Raw genomic sequence first — 5,847 nt, 5'->3', positions numbered from 1 at the left:
ATTTCTGGATTAAAGTTGATCTTTAAACTGTCTGGCTAGAACTACTCTCAAGTTATCTTGGAGAAAACTAAGTCTTGTCTTGCTTTTCCTCAGATCATCGTCTTACTTCCAGGACCTCCAGGTCCTCTTAAAGTATAATCTCCAGTGCCACAGCCTAGAGATGGGGAGTGGAAGTATGTAGCTCTTAAACTGTTCATTGTTCTCTGGGGTTGATGCACAGCCTAAGACCTCCTTGCCACACCATGTGCCCTGGTGCAGGGCTGAATGCACGGGGAAGACGAGGTGCCTTTTTCTAATTCTCACAAGGACACCAGGAAACTCCCTTTGATCCCTTTGAAGTCCATATGGCTCTGTATGATGAAGATCTCCTGAAAAATCCTTTCTATCTGGCCCTGCAGAAGTGGCATCCAGACTTGTGCAGCAAGGTGGCCCAAATCCACAGCATCGTCTTAGTGCCCTGCGAAGGAAGCCTGTCCAGCAGTGTTCAGTCTACCTGTCAGGTAGACTCCTACATTTTGATACCCATGGAAGGACATTTTCAGACCTTAAATGGAAAGGATGTGTCTATACAAGGAAACAAGATGAAATTAGGAGCTGGTTTTATGTCTTTTCCCAGTGCCCAACCTTTAACACTTTAACACCTTTAACCTTTAACACCTTTGAAGAAACTTTCTACAACGAGAAAGAAGAAAGTTTCAGCATCCTGTGCATAGCCCATCCTTTGGAAAAGAGAGAGAGTTCAGAAGAGCCTTCAGCCCCCTCAGATCCCTTTTCCCTGAAAACCACTGAAGATGTGAGAGAATTTTTGGGAAGACACTCCGAGAAATTTGACAGGAGCATTGCCTCTTTCTACCGAACGTTCCAGAAATGTGAAAGAGTCTCCCTCACCAATAGACTCAGTGAATGCCCTGTAAAGCAGGTGCCTCCAGCAGCTTCTGAGGGACTCTCACCTGAAAGTGCTTGTGAAGCAGGAGGTCCAGATGACCCTGATGAAGCAGGCAGTAGAGATGTGCGTCCACCACCATATTTACGATCTCATCTTTAAATATGTGGGGACCATGGAGGCAAGCGAGGATGCCACCTTAAACAAAATCACAAGATGCCTTCAAGATCTCCAGCAGAAGGATACTGGTGTGAAATTTGAGTTCAGCTTCAACGTCGGTTGTGCAAAGAAAGCTGGCTCAGGGGCTGGGGATTTAGCTCAGCGGCAAAGCGACTGCCTTGCAAGCGCAAGGTCGTGAGTTCGGTTCCCGGTACCGGAGAAAAACCAAAAAAAAAAGAAAGCTGGCTCAGCTGAACAAATGCTCCTCGCTCCAGCAGAAGCTGCTCTGCTTCCGAAAGGTGGTGCAGCTCAGCACACAGTCTCCCAGCTAAAGGGTGAACTTGGAGACCATGTGTAATAATGATCTTCTCTCAGTCCTGTTATATTTGCTGGTGAAAACAGAGATCCCTAATTGGATGGCAAATTTGAGTTACATCAAAAACTTCAGATGTAGCAGCTCAGCGAAAGAGGAATTGGGGTACTGCCTGACCTCAATTGAGGCTGCGATCAAATATATTCACCAAGGAAGGCTTTCCATTAAGCCACCTCAGGAGTCAGAGGGCTTTGAGGACAGACTGTTCCTTAAGCAGAGGATGAGCTCATGGTCTCAGACGACCTCAGCTCCCATTGACTGCTATTTAAGCACACTGCATCAGGTGACCAGAAGAAAGTGCAAAACTTCTAAGCCAAGAAGACCATGACAAAGATGCCATCCGAAAGATGTGCCACCCACTCTGCTTCTGTGACCACTGTGAGAAACTGGTCTCTGGGAGGTTGAATGATCCGTCTGTTGTCACTCCATTCTCCGGAGATGACTGGGGGCATACGCCTCTGCATGTGGCTGCTCTCTGTGGGCAGGCAGCCCTCATCGACCTCCTGGTTTCCAAGGGTGCCATGGTGGATGCCATGGACTGTCATAGCTCCACTCTGCTCTACCTGGCTACCAGAGTGTGACGCTGCTGCTGTACTATGAGGCCAGCATCAAGGTGCAGGACAACAAAAGCAACACCCCACTGCACCTGGCCTGCACCTACAGGCACAAAGATTGTGTGAAGGCTTTGGTCTACTATATGTGCAATCCTGCAGACTAGATTTCGGCACTGAGAAAGGAGACACACCTCTTCACACAGCTGCACGTTGGGGTTACCAAGGCATCTTCGAGACATTGCTACAGAACGGGGCTCCCACTGAGATCCAGAGCAGGCTGAAAGAGACGGCACTCACGTGTACATTAAACTCAAAGATCTTGTCTATAATGGAAGCCCATCATCTGTCTTTTGAAATGAAGCTGAAGCCTTCTGAGGTCCTTGCACTCTTCCCTCAACACTCTGTGGATTCCATCAGCCAGGGCTCTTCCACCTCCAGCTTCTCCTCCATGTCGGCAAGCTCTAGATAAAAGGAGTCCAAGAAGGACTATAGAGATGTAGAAAAACTTTTAAGAGCCGATGGAGACCTGGAGATGGTGTGGTACCTTTTGGAGTGGACGGAGGAGGACCCAGAAAAAGTGGAGGATGCTGTCAGTGTGGCGGATCTTGAATTCTGTCAGCAGAATTCTTGAATTCTGTCCAGCAGACAGACACTTGGCACTGTGCCAGTGCCCCAAATGTACTCCAGCTCAAAAGAAGCTGGCAAAGATTCCTGCCCGTGGGCTTGGGGTGAATGTGACGAACCAGGACGGCTCTTCTGTGCTGTACATCGCTGGCCTGCATGGTCAGGTGGGCCTTATCCCTCTCCTGTTGAAGCATGGTGCCAACCCAACTGTCAGGAACACAAACCCAGCTGTGCCCCTCCACCTGGCCTGCCAGAAGGGCCACTTTCAGGTGGTGAGATACCTACTGGATTCTAGAATAAAACTCAATGAGAAGGATTTAAGTGGAAACACAGCCCTCATTTATGCCTGCTCCAGGGGCCATCACGAAGTCACAGCACTGCTCTTACAGCACGGGACCTCCATGAATGCTTCTAACAATAAGGGCAACATGGCCCTGAATGAGGCCATGATAGAAAAGCACGTCTTTGTGGTAGAGCTGCTTCTGCTTCATGGAGCGTCGGCGCATGTCCTCAAGAAGTGGCAGCACAGAGCTACAGACTGCGCAGAACAGAATTCAAAAATAATGGAGTTACTTGAAGTAGTCCTAAGTTGCACTGCCTCATTAGACGATGATATTGAAAGAGACCACAAAGAGTGCGTGACTGTTAAGATCAGGAAGAAATCCAGAGAGGCAAAGAGTCACAGAGAAACAGTCACCTGCCAGAGCAGAGCAGACTGCAGACAGCTAATGAAGGAAGCAACGACCTTCCCAAGGAGAGGCCCCGCTGAAGCAGTCAGTTCCTGGGAACCGGAGAATGGTCCGTAGGCACACGGTTGATGTTGCGGTTGTGCCCAAGGGCCCAGAGACTGTCCTGGAGGCTCGTATCTCCCAGCCTCAACAGTTTGTTAAAGCTGCTGCAAGTGAGCATGCAAGAAGATGACACTTAGCACGAATACATCTTATACCTCTAAGTAGACTTTATTTAACTGGCTTAAGACTTTGTCTTCAGAAGGTTCCCAATAGCTTTTCTGTGGCTAAAATAATAAATGCAACAAAAACTTTTCTCATCGCTCCTCAAAGCTAATGAATACACTTGAAAAGAAATGGACTGAAATTCTGGTAAGTGTCCAGCTCCTTCATCTAAGGTGTGTGTTTCTAAGTTAGGATGTCCTGGCTACGGGGAGAGGTTTCACTGTCAGAGTCTGACCTCCTTCTACTGCAAGGTGCTAAACCTCTGTGATCAATGAGCAAACCGTGGGCCAAGAGAATCCCCTCATCTGGGATAAGCCAAGGAGCAGCAATTTAGGTTGGTATTGTGGAGGCCAGGCAGAAATGTCACACTCAAATGAAGAAAATATTCCTTTGCAAAGCAACACTTGAACAAAAAGATGCCTAGATGCCATTCTGACGTTCATCTTACTGAGCACACATAAGAACTGTACACCACGCATATGGAGAAAGTTGGGTGGTTTTTCTTCCAGCAGACAGACACTTGGCCACTGCGTATATGCACCCTTAGCTCTTTCCACTAAGAACCACCTCCCTTAAAGCCTGGGGATGGGGCTCAGCGGCAAAGCACTTGCCTAGTATGGGTGAGGCCCTGGGTTTGATCCCCTATACCACCAAAAATAAATAAATAAAATTGAAAAAAGAACCTCTTCAAGGTCAGGTTTAATGGATGGTTACTAGAGAGTAGCTTTGGCACATCTTTCCTTAAATCTTTTGATTCAAATTCAAAACTTACAGCACAAACCAGGTCAATGTTACTTTATGTTAGAATTTATCGCCATGTGTTACTTTTTATAAATTCCTATAGATTATAAATCTGTTATTTTTTTATGTTATTGGCCTAAAGCTACAAATATGGGTTTGACCTCAGTACATTTTCAAATAACTTTGTAATAGGGAAACGGTTTTGTGCATGTCCTTGGAAATACTTGTGTATGTATAGAAGGGAGGGATTGGTTATTTTTCTACAAAGTAACTTATGATTTCTAATTTTCTAATGTGCCTTGGATATGTGCCAAATGATGGAAAAGAAATAGTAAACTTGGGACTGGGGATTTAGCTCAGCGGCACAGCGCCTGCCTGGCAGGCGCGAGGTCATGAGTTCAATTCCCGGTACCGGGGGAAAAAAAAAAAAACCCAAAAAAGAAATAGTAAACTTTATGATTCTAAAAAAAAAAAAAAAAGTATAATCTCCCACAGCTGTAATCCCAGCACTCAGGAGGCTGAGGCAGGAGGATTGCTGAGAGTTCAGGGCCAACTTGGGCTACACAGTAAGTTTGAGGCCAGCCTAAACTAAGTGAAAAGACCCTATCTCAAAACAAAGAAACAAACAAACAGAAAGTATAGTATCCAAGCTAGGACAAAAAAGAGTATGTCCTCCTATCACCCCTGCCCTGGAGGTCTCCCCAGGATGGCGGAGAGTGTCCTGCACCCTTGCCAACAGTTTGATCCAAAAGATGGGCAAGAGGTGTCTTCTCCTGGGAGAGCTGCAGGCTGAGGTGCAGACGGCAGCCAGAGACACAGGTCTGAAGACAGACTGAGCTCTCTGGTACAAAAGTGACAGGGACAGGCAGTGTCTAACTGTGGCTCCCAAGCCAACACTGGGTTGAAGATGAACCGGTTTCAACCTTAAAATATCATCATTAGTAGTGAACATATTTACCATTATCATAAGAGGGTATATTAAAATTAACAGGCCCATATGTATAGCTTTGAAATAATTAAGAGTTTCCATTTTTATTTTCTGAGAACAGCGTCCACTGCCCAGTCCTTAAACAGCCCCCAAGAGGCCAACCTCCACTGCCACATTAGCTAAGCAGTGGTCATGGCAGTTTGTATCACTGTCCGCTTCCCAGCTCGGGACACTGCTAGGCCACGTGCTCAAGGCTGGGCATCCTCAGCCAGGGCTGGAAGGAGGGGGTGCTGACACTCACACCTGGCTGCAGGGCCCTCTCAAGGTCTCCTGTCTGTAGTGGCGGCTCCTGAGGGCCAGGACAGGGACCTCGGCTCAAACTTGCGTGGTGCCATCCGGTGTCACCCACGCCACCCTCTCTGCACTCAGTCATGTCATCTGCTCCTTCAACCCACAGGGCCCTATAGGAAGGCCTAGCGGGAGGCGGCCCTGATGGATATGGTGGCTGCATGGAGACGTCAGCTGCACATCCGTCATGCTTGTCCAAACCAACAGTGAGGTTGGCAGGGATGACTCTGAAAGCACTGCTTAGGGACCTGACACCTTTTGAGACCATGCTGTCCCAGGAGGAG

General features: G+C 47.5%; 1 pseudogene; it reads left to right on the top strand.

Moving 5' to 3' along the window:
* Positions 1-284: 284 nt before the first annotated feature.
* On the top strand, positions 285-5,123 carry LOC102017316 (annotated as a pseudogene).
* The last annotated feature ends 724 nt before the right edge of the window (positions 5,124-5,847 follow it).

The sequence above is a fragment of the Chinchilla lanigera genome, unplaced genomic scaffold, assembly GCF_000276665.1.
Source record: "Chinchilla lanigera isolate Chin_1 unplaced genomic scaffold, ChiLan1.0 scaffold00064, whole genome shotgun sequence".
NCBI classification, from domain to species: Eukaryota; Metazoa; Chordata; class Mammalia; order Rodentia; family Chinchillidae; genus Chinchilla; species Chinchilla lanigera.
The sequence above is the reverse complement of the archived record's forward strand: the minus strand, read 5'-3'. Positions and strand labels throughout refer to the sequence as shown.